Consider the following 15135-nt stretch of genomic DNA (forward strand, 5'->3'; position numbering starts at 1 on the left):
ATGAAGATCATCAAAGGTTAGTGATTCATTTTAACGCTATTTCAGACTTTTGTCTCCTTTTTTGGAAAATGTCTGTATGTTTTTTTTGTGGCTAGGTGCTGTCCTAACATAATCTCATGGTGTGCTTTAGCCGTAAAGCCTTTTTGAAATCGGACACTGCGGTTGGATTAACAAGAAGTTTATCTTTAAAATGGTGTATAATACTTGTATGTTTGAGGAATTTTAATTGTGAGATTTCTGTTGTTTGAATTTGGCGCTAGCGGAACCCCCTTCCCAGAAAGGTTAAAAGCACAAATAGATGATACATCAGCAAAGCAGAGTGGAAGGACAATAAGGGTATTATGAGGATGTTATCCTGTCTGTGTCTGTTGATGTCCTCCACCACAGGCAAGTATTCTGCGAACAAAGAATTTTGATAGAAATGTGTTATCTCGTAGACATCCAAATCTAAAGCAACAATACTGTGTTATAATTGTTTTTGCATGGTCTTTTACTGAGTGGGAGTGGGAGATGTGATCAACAGTTCAAATTCACACTCCTTGAACACACACAGAGTCATTTACAATGACTGAGGACCCTAAGGTCATTCCAATTTGTTCTAACTCCTCTTCTCTCTTTTCATAGGTGTTCTACATCAAGGTTATCATCAAATTTAACTCGTAGTTACGGTGACTGTGTCTGGACACAAGGAATGTGAATGGCACTGAAGCCAAGGAGCATAGGGAAATGATTAATCGACGACCCAGTAGGCCTTTACCATTGACTGCAGTGTACAACATCTTAAACTAGCCACGGTGAAGGGCGGAGGAAAGTGCCCTACATGTTACCTACAACAGAAGAAATCGCTCTGAGAGGAGAGAGGCATAAAGATAGAGTTTGAATTGGCTGAAAAGGACTAGGCCATAATAGAGTTTCATTTCCTGAGTCACACAAGGTCCACACTCTTCATAAACTGCTTCAGATTCCTTTCCTGCTGTATGACAGTACACTGCCAACTCTATGGTAAAGAGATTCCATTGACAAATGGGTAGTGCATAATTGGCCCGTAGGGTAATGCGACCCAATCAACAAATTTTCAATGTCAACGGATTCAGTGCATCCCTAGGTTTTCAACTCTTCCAGAAGAGACCCGCGCACACACTCACGTTGCACTCATCTCAATTTCTTGACATCTCAGTCAGCCAGACAGGTCCTACTGCCCAGTTGTGTGGTCAGGTGCAGCAAAGAAGGACATAGGCAAATTGCAGTTGGTGCAGAACAGAATAGCACGTATTACACTCAGATGTACATGAAGGGGCGGATGTCAGTAGCATGCATGTCAATCTCTCCTGGCTCAAAGTTGAGGAGAGATTGACCGCGTCACTACTGGTCACAATATGGTGATCGCTGTATCCAATGGGTATGGATACAGCTTTAGAACAAAGTTCTACAGTATTGTACTATGTATGTAGTGTTATGTGACAATTGGTTGTGTCGCCTGGCTATCTTGAGACGAATGCACTAGCTGTGGGTCGTTCTGGATGGGAGCATCTACTAAATGACTCAATTGTAATGCAGGTATATACTACATGCATTCCATTTGTTGTGTCTTGCTTCCTGTTTGGACACCAGGAAGCGTAGTCATTGCCTCGGCAGCAGCCTCACGTTTGTGTCGCGCGATTCAAATGGTTGTCAATCACAGCAGCCCCAGTGCTGTCTTTGTCTCTGTTGTTAATGGCGTTGTTTATTTACTGTATGACGCTGGTGTGGTCTCCCATGACGCCCTCCACCTGCTGTGATGGAGTTGACCATGCGGAGCCCATGCAACCTGCTGTGTGTGTGTGTGTGTGTGTGTGTGTGTGTGTGTGTGTGTGTGTGTGTGTGTGTGTGTGTGTGTGTGTGTGTGTGTGTGTGTGTGTGTGTGTGTGTGTGTGTGTGTGTGTGTGTGTGTGTGTGTGTGTGTGTGTGTGTGTGTGTGTGTGTGTGCGTGTGTGTGCGTGTGTGTGATTCAGTGTGCTGTCAGACCCCATCATTTCAACATGTCATCTGTCACCTCTCAATCACTCACTATATTAACTCCTATTGGCAGTAGAGGGTGTGTCTGAAATGGCATCCTATTCCCTATATAGTGCACTACTTTTGACCAGGGCCCAATGGGCTCTGGTCAAAAGTGGTGCTCTCTGTATGGTACAGGGTACATTTTCGGACGCACCGCGGATATGGTTGAGGTTTCAACCAATTGAGCAAGGTTCAGGGAGTCCCAAGCTCCGGACACGCAACTCTGATCCCCAGTGACTGTAGATGGCACCTCGCCACTCAAGGAAATCTTACTTAGGCTCTATTCAGTCTGTATCGCTGGAGCGTTATGTGATAGAAATGTTAAGGTCATTTCCGACTGAACCGACGTATGCAGCGTTTACCATGTATGCAGTTTTCGTTAACGTGGGAACATTGTTTTTAAACTTTAATCACACTGTAACTCTGAACTTCCGTGATACAGATTGAACATAGCCATTACTATCACGTTTCAGGGAAGACCCAGATGCAGACGGTGTCGAAGTAACAAAAGTTTATTACTAGAACAGGGGGCAGGCAAAACGACCGGTCAAGGGCAGGCAGAGGTTAGTAATCCAAATCAGAGTCCAAAAGGTACAGAACGGCAGGCAGGCTCAGTGTCAGGGCAGACAGAATGGTCAAAACCAGGAAAACTAGAAATCAGGAACTAGAAACAGACAGGAGCAAGGGGAAAAACGCTAGTAGGCTTAATGAACAAAACAAACTGGCAACAGACGAACAGAGAACACAGGTCACTGGGGATAATGGGGAAGTTGGGCGACACCTGGAGGGGGGTGGAGACAAGCACAAAGATAGGTGAAACAGATCAGGGTGTGACACTTCATTCTCATTCACCTACAAACAAGCAAGATTTCTGTCTCTCACAGACCTGTAATTTCTTCTTTAAGAGGCTCCTCTGTCCTCCACGTGTTACCTGTATTAATGGCACCTGTTTGAACTTGTTATCAGTATAAAAGACTGTCCACAACCACAAACAGTCACACTCCAAACTCCACTATGGCCAAGACCAAAGAGCTGTCAAAGGACACCAGAAACAAAATTGTAGACCTGCACCAGGCTGGGAAGACTGAATCTGCAATAGGTAAGCAGCTTGGTTTGAAGAAATCAACTGTGGGAGCAATTATTAGGAAATGGAAGACATACAAGACCACTGATAATCTCCCTCGATCTGGGGCTCCATGCAAGATCTCACTCCGTGGGGTCAAAATGATCACAAGAACGGTGAGCAAAAATCCCAGAACCACACGGGGGGACCTAGTGAATGACCTGCAGAGAGCTGGGACCAAAGTAACAAAGCCTACCATCAGTAACACACTACGCCGCCAGGGACTCAAATCCTACAGTGCCCGTCTGAAGTTTGCTAGAGAGCATTTGGATGATCCAGAAGAAGATTGGGAGAATGTCATATGGTCAGATGAAACCAAAAATAACTTTTTGGTAAAAGCTCAACTCGTCGTGTTTGGAGGCCAAAGAATGCTGAGTTGCATCCAAAGAACACCATACCTACTGTGAAGCATGGGGGTGGAAACATCATGCTTTGGGGCTGTTTTCTGCAAAGGGGCCAGGACGACTGATCCGTGTAAAGGAAAGAATTAATGGGGCCATGTATTGTGAGATTTTGAGTGAAAACCTCCTTCCATCAGCAAGGGCATTGAAGATGAAACGTGGCTGGGTCTTTCAGCATGACAATGATCCCAAACACACCGCCCGGGCAACAAAGGAGGGGCTTTGTAAGAAGCATTTCAAGGTCCTGGAGTGGCCTAGCCAGTCTCCAGATCTCAACCCCATAGAACATCTTTGGAGGGAGTTGAAAGTATGTGTTGCCCAGCAACAGCCCCAAAACATCACTGCTCTAGGGGAGATCTGCATGGAGGAATTGGCCAAAATACCAGCAACAGTGTGTGGAAACCTTGTGAAGACTTACAGAAAACGTTTGAACTTTGTCATTGCCAACAAAGGGTATATAACAAAGTATTGAGATAAACTTTTGTTATTGTTGTTATTGTTGGATTTTTTTTCTCATCTTGTCTGTCATAGTTGAAGTGTACCTATGATGAAAATTACAGACCTCTCTCGTCTTTTTAAGTGGGAGAACTTGCACAATTGGTGGCTGACTAAATACTTTTTTGCCCCACTGTATATACTGTATTCTAGTCATGCCTCATTCTATATAATTACTGTTCTACACACCTTTACTATTCATATACTGTCCATATTGTCTATACACACCATTCACATACATATATATTTATATTCTGGACTTCGGTCAGGAAGCTAATTTCCGGCAATTTTATCCATGGTGTCATGGGGTTTTGTTCTGTTTCTTTAAATACTGTATTCTTGACATTGTCACATTTTTACTACAGTACATTACATCTTAGTTACACTGTTTATACACACTGCATAATTATGTATATACTGGATTCTTGACATAGCTCACTCTACCATATCTACTGCTGTATATATCATTCTTAGTATATCTGGTGCAAATTCATCTGGTGTACATACATATAGATTGCATTTGGATTACTGTTACAGTGCTATTTGGGTTGTTAATCAGATTTGTTTCAGTAGCAGACAGTATCTGCTGTGTCAACAGTTTTCATTGTATAGAGACCAGTGTCTGGCCTTCAGACTACAAACTGGAACCATCTCTCTCTGGTACGGTATAGAACAGGAAGAACAGAACATGCTCTGGAATGCTCTTTAGGTTTTGTCACCCGAAAGACATCGTAAATCTCCTGTCAGTGTGATCTCCCAGAGGCCCATCCTCAGTAGAACACACACACAATAGTTAAGAATACTCTATTCTGTTGAATAAAACAACCAGTTGATGCAGTAAAAGTATTGTAACACATTCTTGCAATTTTGCCAGAGAGAGAGAGGCAAGGCAGTTGGAGCTGCAGCAGGAGGTGAACATACTCCATCCAGTCAGCACAAAAAATTGTCCGTCTCAACAACACCCCCTCAACCAGACCCAGAGAGTTGGAGGTGGAGAGAGACATAGCTGGACTCTGGTGAGACAACATCGACAGGAGAAAGAGAAGGAGCAGGAGAAGAACATAGCACTAGAGGAGAGGATCAGAGTGCTGGAGGAGAGGGTGAGGGGATGGCGTGTGACAGAGAACAACCTACTAGAGAGGTGGCCACCCCCACTGAGAAGGGAGCAGAACAGCCCACCTCAGCTCCCGACAAAAGTCTTGACACCACAGCAGAACAGTCCACCCCAGACCATAGCGTCGACATCACAGCAGGACAGACAAATGAAGAATCCCAATCCCCCCCCCCCTCGGTCAGCCACCCTGATAGTGACAACCCCACCACACCCGCTGAGGACATACAAAAGCCACAGATTGTACTACTTATGGACTGAAATGGGAAATATGTAAACATCCAGCACGCCCTAGACATTCTGTCTGAGGACCAACTAGGGACACCCAGCCACATAATAATACACTCAGGCACAAACGACCTGAGAGCACAGCAGGATAGTGTGGCCACAGCACTCAAGGGAGAGATTGAAAAAGCTTCTTCTACTTTCCCCAACGCACACGTGGTTATCTCCACCTTGCTACCATGAAAAGACTTCCCCCCCCTGCTACCATAAAGCGGGTGAAAGCAAGTATTTCCCGTGACTTTGCCTTAAAACCAAATGTTTACCTGACCCGCCACTCCACCCTGGACTTGAACAGCCTTTAAGACCAGGTCCGCCTATACAAGGCAGCAATGCCCACCTTCGCTTGGACCCTAAAGGACATCGCCCTTCAACGCAGTCCCAAGACTTCACACAGAAGCAACAGATTAATAAACACCCCTACCAGACCAGCAAGACACGCTCCCAGACCTGCGGGACCCCCCCCTCGGACCTACACATAGAAGACACACGCCGAGAGGGCCTACATTCAGACCAGAGCACCACCAACCACATCCACACCCCCAACCCCAAACAATCAACACCCCCTCCAAGCCAACCATGCCCACACCTCATTTAGGCTCCTCCGATTAGACCTATGCCCCCAAACGCTTCACTATCTCAACCTGGAATATTCAAGGCCTGAGGTCATGTGCCTTTGGCCTAAAAAGCAGGATCCTGGACTTCACCAAAGAAATCAGAAATACAGACATTGTCACCCTACAAGAAACATGGTATAGAGGAGATGGACCCACTAGTTGCCCTCTAGGTTACAGAGAGCTGGTTGTTCAATCCACTAAACTACCAGGTGTGAAACAGGGAAGGGACTCAGGGGGTATGCTAATTTGCTGTAGAGCGGACCTAACTAAATCTATTAAATTAATCAAAACAAGAACATTTTACACTTGGCTAGAAATTCAAAAGGAAATGATCGTAACAGAGAAAATGTCCTCCTGTGTACTACCTACAAAGTCGGAAATGTACATACACTTAGGTTGGAGTCATTAAAACTTGTTTTTCAACCACTCCACAAATTTCTTGTTAATCAACTATAGTTTTGGCAAGTCGGTTGGGACATCTTCTGTGTGCAGGACACAAGTCATTTTTCCAACAATTGTTTACAGACAGATTATTTCACGTATAATGCACTGACCCAGTGGGTCAGAAGTTTACATACACTAAGTTGACTGCCTTTAAACTGCTTGGGAAATTCCAGAAAATTATGTCATGGTTTTAGAAGCTTCTGATAGGCTAATTGAAATCATTTGAGTCAATTGGAGGCGTACCTGTGTATGTATTTCAAGGCCCACCTTCAAACTCAGTGCCTTTGCTTGACATCATGGGAAAATCAAAAGAAATCAGCAAAGTCTGGTTCATCCTTGAGAGAAATTTCCAAATGCCTGAAGATACCACATTCATATGTACAAACAATAGTACGCAAGTATAAACACCATGGGACCATGCAGCCGTCATTCCGCTCAGGACAGAGATGCGTTCTGTCTCCTAGAGAGGAATGTACTTTGGTGTGAAAAGTGCAAATCAATCCCAGAACAACAGCAAAGGACCTTGTGAAGATGCTGGAGGAAACAGGTACAACAGTATCTGTATCCCCAGTAAAACAAATCCCTTATCGACATAACCTTAAAGGCCGCTCAGCAAGGAAGAAGCCACTGCTCCAAAACCGCCATAAAAAAGACAGACTATGGTTTGCAACTGCACACGGGGGCAAAGATCATACTTTTTGGAGAAATGTCCTCTGGTCTGATGAAACAAAAATAGAACTGCTTGGCCATAATGACCATCGTTATGTTTGGAGGAAAAAGGGGGATACTTGCAAGCGGAAGAACACCATCCCAGCAGTGAAGCATGGAGGTGGTAGCATCATGTTGTGGGGGTGCTTTGCTGCAGGAGGGACTGGTGCACTTCACAAAATAGATGGAATCATGAGGATGGAAAATTATGTGGAAATATTGAAGCAACATCTCAAGACATCAGTCAGGAAGTTAAAGCTTGTTCGCGAATGTGTTTTCCAAATGGACAATGACCCCAAGCATACTTCCAAAGTTGTGGCAAAATGGCTTAAGGACAACAAAGTCAAGGTATTGGAATGGCCATCACAATGCCTTGACCTCAATCCTATAGAAAATTTGTAGGCAGAACTGAAAAAGCATGTGCGAGAAAGGAGGCCTACAAATCTGACTCAGTTATACCAGCTCTGTCAGGAGGGCCAAAATGCACCCAACTTATTGTGGGAAGCTTGTGGAAGGTTACCCGAAACGTTAGACCCAAGTTAAACAATTTAAAGGCAATGCTACCAAATACTAATTGAGTCTATGTAAACTTCTGACCCACTGGGAATGTGATGAAATAAATAAAAGCTGAAATAAATAATTCTCTCCACTATTATTCTGACATTTCACATTCTTGTGGTGATCCTAACTGACCTAAGACAGGGAATTTTTACTAGGAATAAATGTCATGAATTGTGAAAAACTGAGTATAAATGTATTCAGCCAAGGTTTATGTAAACTTCCGACTTCAAGTGTATATCCCCCCACTAGAATCCCCATATTTTAATGAAGACAGCTTCTCCCTCCTGGATGGGGAAATCATATCATTTCCAGGCCCAGGGACATGTACTGGTCTGTGGTGGCCTAAATGCCAGAACTGGACAAGAACATGACACCGTCAGTACACAGGGGGACAAACACCTTAGACCTTAGACATCTTAGACTACCAGAACCCACTGTAATCCTCCAATTACATTGAATGAACTACAGGACAAAATACAAACCCTCTAACCCAAAAAGGCCTGTGGTGTTGATGGTATCGTCAATGAAATGATAAAATATACAGACAACAAATTCCAATTGGTTATACTTAAACTCTTTAACATCATCCTTAGCTCTGGCATCTTCCCCAGTATTTGGAACCAATGCCTGATCACCCCAATCCACAAAAGTGGAGACAAATTTGTCCCCAATAACTACCATGGGATATGCGTCAACAGCAACCTTGGGAAAATCCTCTCTATTATCATTAACAGCAGACTCTTATATTTCCTCAGTGAAAACAATGTACTGAGCAAATGTCAAATTGACTTTTTACCAAATTACTGTACAACAGACCACGTGTTCACCCTGCACACCCTAATTGACACGCATACAAACAAAAACAAAGGCAAAATCTTCTCATGTTTTGTTGATTTCAAAAAAGCCTTTGACTCATTTTGGCATGAGGGTCTGCTATAAAAACTGATGGAAAGTGGGGTTGGGAGGAAAACATACGACAATATAAAATCCGTGTACACAAACATTCTCAAAAAACACACACATTTCTTTCCACAGGGCCGTGGGGTGAGACAGGGATGAAGCTTAAGCCCCACTCTCTTTAACATATATATCAACGAATTGGCGAGGGCACTAGAACAGTCTGCAGCACCCGGCCTCACCCTACTAGAATCTGAAGTTGTTTGCTGATGATCTGGTGCTTCTCTCACCAACCAAGGAGGGCCTACAGCAGCACCTAGATCTTCTGCACAGATTCTGTCAGACCTGGGCCCTGACAGTAAATCTCAGTAAGACAAAAAATAATGTTGTTCCAAAAAAGGTCCAGTCGCCAGGTCCACAAATACAAATTCTATCTAGACACCGTTGCCCTAGAGCACACAAAAAACTATACATACCTCGACTTAAACATCAACGCCACAGGTAACTTCCACAAAGCTGTGAACTAGCTTATAGTCAAGGCAAGAAGGGCCTTCTATGTCATCAAAAGGAACATAACACTAGACATACCAATTAGGATCTGGCTAAAAAAAGTTGAATCAGTTATAGAACCCATTGCCCTTTGTGGTTGTGAGGTCTGGGGTTTGCTCACCAATCAAGAATTCACAAAATGGGACAAACACCAAATTGAGACTGCATTCAAAATTCAGCAAAAACATCCTCAGTGTACAACGTAAAACACCAAATAATGCATGCAGAGCAGAATTAGATCAATACCAGCTAATTATCCAAATCTAGAAAAGAGACGTTAAATTCTACAACCACCTAAAAGGAAGCAATTCCCAAACCTTCCATAACAAAGCCATCACCTACAGAGAGATGAACCTGGAGAAGAGTCCCCTAAGCAAGCTGGTCCTGGGGCTCTGTTCATGAACACAAACAGACCCCACAGATCCCCAGGACAGCAACTCAATTAGATCCAACCAAATCAGGAGAAAACAAAAATATAATTTCTTGACACATTGGAAAGAATTATCAAAAAAACAAAGCAAACTAGAATGCTATTTGGCCCTAAACAGAGAGTACATAGTGGCAGAATACCTGACCACTGTGACTGACCCAAACTTAAGGAAAACTTTGACTATTGTTTGTACAGACTCAGTGAAAGGCCGCCGTAGGCAGACTTGGCTCTCATGAGAAGACAGGCCATGTGCACACTGCCCACAAAATGAGGTGAAAACTGAGCTGCACTTCCTAACACGCTGCCAAATGTATGACCATATTAGAGACACATGTTTCCCTCAGATTACCCAGATCCACAAAGAATTTGAAAAGAAACCCAATTTTGATCAATTCCATATCTACTGGGTGAAATACCACAGCGTGACATCACAGCAGTAAGATGTGTGACCTGTTACCACAACCAGTGAAGAACAAACCCCATTGTAAATACAATTCATGTTTACGTTAATTTATTTTCCCTTTTGTACTTTACTATTTGCACATCGTTACAACACTGTAGACAGACATACTATGACATTTGGAATGTCTTTATTATTTTGGAACTTCTGTGAGTGTAATGTTTAGTGTTACAGTTTTTCTCAATTGCTAAAACACAATTTCTGAAACCTTGCTCCATTTCCTGAAAACATTCAACACAAAACCTCATCTTCAAGCACTATTTACAAAACCTCTGACTCCTCTTGCAAAATGAAACATTCACCTCAAAACAGTTTTACCTGTGTTCAAAATCAAACACTGCTCTCAAATCATAAACAAAGTGATCAAAATGATATACACTCTCAAGCAGTCAGTAAACAATACACCGAAAAATAGAAAACACATTGTTCAAAACATACAATTCTCAGGGAGAAGTACATTTTTAATCTAAAAAAATATTCATATTTTTCCGTCATTTTCTTTTGATGAACGAAAACATGTTCTATCATAGTAGCTCAAAATTTATCATAAATTACTACTCTGCTTTGCTCTTTGCAATTTTGTTTTTTGTTCTTCCTCCTCTTTGTACCCCTATTTTTACAGTACTGTACCCTGCATATCACAAACTTGTCCTTTGTCTCGTGTTCTTTGTTGATATGAACCTGCAACCAGTCAAAATCTATTGAGCAGTCAGTACTGTTAACGTTTTTTTTTATTACTTAAGCACGATTTTCAAAACAGGGCCCGTGTTTTCAAAGCACTACACACAATTAGCACAACCACACACCCAATAAGCAAAACACTACAGATCCTTTGCAAAATTAAACACTCTTGTAAAAACTATACACTTCTTTTTAAAAACCACACTTTGTTACCATATGAAACACACGTTTCACATTACTATACTCTGTTTGCACGAGTTACACTCTGCTGTGATAAACCTAAAACCCTTTTAGCACTTCTACTTCCCTATGATTAGAGTAGGCTACTATCAACAAAGTACAAATATAATGTAAATTCACCAAACACTACACAAGACCAATGTTGCAGACTGAAGAAACTCATTTATTTCTCAACACGCCCAAAATGTTGACATGGAGATTCATAATACTGTAACCAAACGTCACTTTACGTATTGTAAGTTCAAAAAAATAAATACAAAAATAACTAGACATTGTCTCTTCGCCTAGCTGGATCTGGCCAGAGAATTTCATCAACATCGCAGGCAATGTTGTCATTAGCAAGACACCTTGGAAAGAAATGTCTTGAACGACGAATCCATCCTTGCATTGCTGCTACCTCCATATGGTCACAGCCCACAGCCCTGGCTTGGATGAGGGGTACCTCAGCCTGGAACGGAGATCATATACCTTCCACCGCCATGCCGAGAAAAAAATATTCTATAGCGTTGAGGAATGTAGAGTATGGTGGAAGATATAGGACTGTGAAATGTGGATGTTGCTGAAACCAGTTCTGAACCAGAGCAGAGCGGTGGAAAGACACATTGTCCCAGACAACAATTGTATTGCATATGATCGATTTGATTTGCTGCTGTTATGTTGTGCAATTGGTCCAAGAATGTAAGTATGCGTGCTGTGTTGTAAGGGCCCATATGGGCATGGCGGTGGAGGACCCCATTCTGTGTAATGGCTGCACGTTGCCCTGGGACATTGACTACAGCCCTGTGGCCAATGATGTTTCTTCCCCTCCTTCGTGTACTCGTCAGGTTGAACCCAGCCTCATCTACGTAAATGAACTCATGCTGGATCTCCTCTCCATCCATTCGTAAAACTCTGAAAAACAGTGTCAGGCAAAATTGTGTAGTTCAGTGTAGATCTAGTATACATATTACAGTACAGTAAAATATTATGAGACAGTATGCAAGATCACACTGCTGAAGTGAATACATACCTCTGCATAATCATGCCGCAGTCGTTTCACCCTTTCGGAATTGCGCTCGAAAGGCACTCGATAAATTTGCATCATTTGAATATGTTATTTGTTTAGGATGCGTGCCAGTGTTGATGTTGAGACCTGATGGATATCGTGGAAAATGGCGTGGTTATTGACAATGTTAGCTTGGAGCTGCTTGAGTGTTATAGCATTGTTGGCCAAAACCATGTTTACTATCTCCCTCTCTTGCTGTTCTGTGAACATAGGAGGCCTTCCCCCTTGTCGTCCCTGACCCTCAATCATATGTAGAAAAAAAACAGTATACAATAGTACAGTAATTTCACAGGAAAAGGTAACAGAAGTGCTGATAGTGCATAGAATACAGTACTGTAAGCAGTTACTGAAACACTGTAGATGTTTTTGATATGATGGTATTTTTACAATACCTATTTTCCAGTCTAAATGTTCTCATCACACTTGCCACTGTATATCGGCTTAGATTTGGCTCCCTCAGCGTCAGGCCGTGGTTGAAAACGTGGTCAACCAGTGTTGCGCGGATCTCATTTGTCAGATTCAGTCCTCTATGAGCACCTTCTTGTCTTCCTCTTCCTCTTCCTCCTCGTTCTCCTCCTCGTCCTCGTCCTCCTCGTTCTCCTTGTCCTCCTCGTCCTCCTCCTCGTCCTCCTCGTTCTCCTCGTCTTCCTCATTCTCCTCCTCGTCCTCCTCCTCCTCCTCGTCTTACTCTTTCTCTGACTCTTTCCATTGTGCTTGAAGACCGATGAACTCACCTGCTGCTTTTTATAGTGCTTATACACCTGATTGGTGTGTCTACAATTGAGCAAACGAGTGTTTGCACACCTGATGACTGTGTTGAACCAATTGGTTGGACGGTGTGGTAATCTGACAGTCAGTGCTTTGGGATTGCAAGGACGTGACTTCATGATAGATTTTTGTGTGTAATGTATGTTAAGTGTGTTTAGTGTTTTGCAAATCACTGTGTGTAGAGTTTTGCAACAAGTGTGCGGTTGACAATGTGCTTATAGTTGTGCAAATATGGGTTGATGTTTTTCTTCTTGAGTGTAAGGTTTTGCTAATAGTGTACTACTTTTAATTTTAGTGTGTAAGCAATCCAAAAAAACTGCAATAAATGGAAAGCACAATGTTCAGGGCCATACAATTTGTCCATTGTACAGTATACAGCCTACAATGCACTGTACTACAGTCTCCATTCTCTGACTTTCTCCTTCCCACCTTCAACAACCTGTTTGCTCTCTGAACGGGTTTATATTGGTTGTGTCGCATCATTTGAAACAGGTTAAATCAATTTTGAGTGGTTGTGTTCAATCAATGACATGTGATCTCTATTTGTATTTGATTGTTGCCACTTGTGTTTGCCAGTATGGATGACACGTGCGTTAGAGTGCAGAATGTGTTTTGATAATGAGAATGTGTTTAGAGTTTTGCTGAAAAGTCTAAGTCAGATCTGCAAATTGTGTTTTACCATGTGAAATGGTTTAAGGTATTGACAACAGACTGCATAATTAGCTTTATGAGTCCAGGCAACTGAGAACTTTGTTCAGCCAATGGGTTTTAGTGTTTTAGCAATTGAGAAAAACTGTAATTTGTATTGTTTATTTCACTTTTGTTTATTACATACTTCACTTTCTTTGGCAATGTTAACATATGTTTCCCATGGCAATAAAGCCCTTGAATTGAATTTAGAGAGAGAGAGAGAGAGAGAGAGAGAGAGAGAGAGAGAGAGAGAGAGAGAGAGAGAGAGAGAGAGACACATACAGAGATAGAGAGGGTTCCCCATACCCAGCTAGGGACCAGTAGCAGCAGGTAAACATCCCCTCTGGCACCCAGCCCCAGGTCTCACTTATAGCCCACTGTTAGTATTCAGAGTGAGGTCCTTTGATTAGAAGGAAGGGTAAAATCATCAATAAAAAATCATCAATTATGTAACAGATTAACGACTTCCTCGCCCCCACTTCTGTCAGATCTCTCCACCCCCGACCCCCGACCCCCGACCTGACATCTCCGCACACCAGCTTGGCCACCACACACACCAACACCCACTCTTTGGTCTACTTGTGTATCTAGAAAATACAGGAACAACCAAATATGGCCTGGAGTTCATTATTAAAACACTACACTGTTAACCTTTTGTAATATGAAACCATTGGAACATTTGCTTCCATGCCTGTCCTTTGTTGTTCCATGTATTTAGTCCCTCCTCTTTCTAATCACAGTCCCTAGAGACTAAAGTTGTTCATATCTGTTATCTCCCCAATGGTGTGTGTGTGTGTATGTGTGTTGTTCTCATCTGTTATATTCCCCACAGCCATCGTCCCCAGGCGCAACGATCTTTAAAGTTTATATAAATTAAAAATGAATGGCTTGTACAGATGCGGTATGCTGTGATTCACAAAACATCCATTGTAGTTGAATCTGATTGCCAATCTGAGTGTGCTTTAATTGTGAGGCAAAATAGTTGCTGATTTATTTGGCTACTGCTGTTAAACACTGCATTGAGTTGAGTTCAAGTGTTGGTAAGAGATTACGTTTTCATTTTTGAAAAACGGAGCGCTAAAAATGTTTTAATTGGGTATAATAATACACATTTGCATATGAAGGAAACACCAAACTATCAAAAATTGTGCATTGTGCTTTTGACATTTCCCAGAAAACAAACGCTTCAACAAATGACTGATACCATGCTTCACACACTTCAATCAATATTCTTCTTCCTTGTGAGGAAAAGAATCATATCCTTTGGGTCTAATGTCATGCTTGAGGAAAGTTGCAGAATTGACCATTGTTGGCAATGGCTGTCAGAAGCGTTTAAGTAAAGATTTAGCAGCAGAGAAAGCAATTTAAAAAGACGTTTGGAAACACAGACCCACAAACACACTCACACCCATACACACACACCGAGAGACTGACTGCCAATCACTTTGGCATCTTTAGCGGATTGAATTGTGATGAAACAATCCCACATTTCTTCTTCTCTCTCGCTAGGCGGCTGGACAACATGGCCTCCACAAATGGACACGGACACACATACACTTATTTGAGTCATGGACTTATTTTATGGCTGCAGCAATC

The sequence above is a fragment of the Oncorhynchus mykiss genome, chromosome 16 (genome assembly GCF_013265735.2).
Source record: "Oncorhynchus mykiss isolate Arlee chromosome 16, USDA_OmykA_1.1, whole genome shotgun sequence".
In the NCBI taxonomy this organism is placed as follows: Eukaryota; Metazoa; Chordata; class Actinopteri; order Salmoniformes; family Salmonidae; genus Oncorhynchus; species Oncorhynchus mykiss.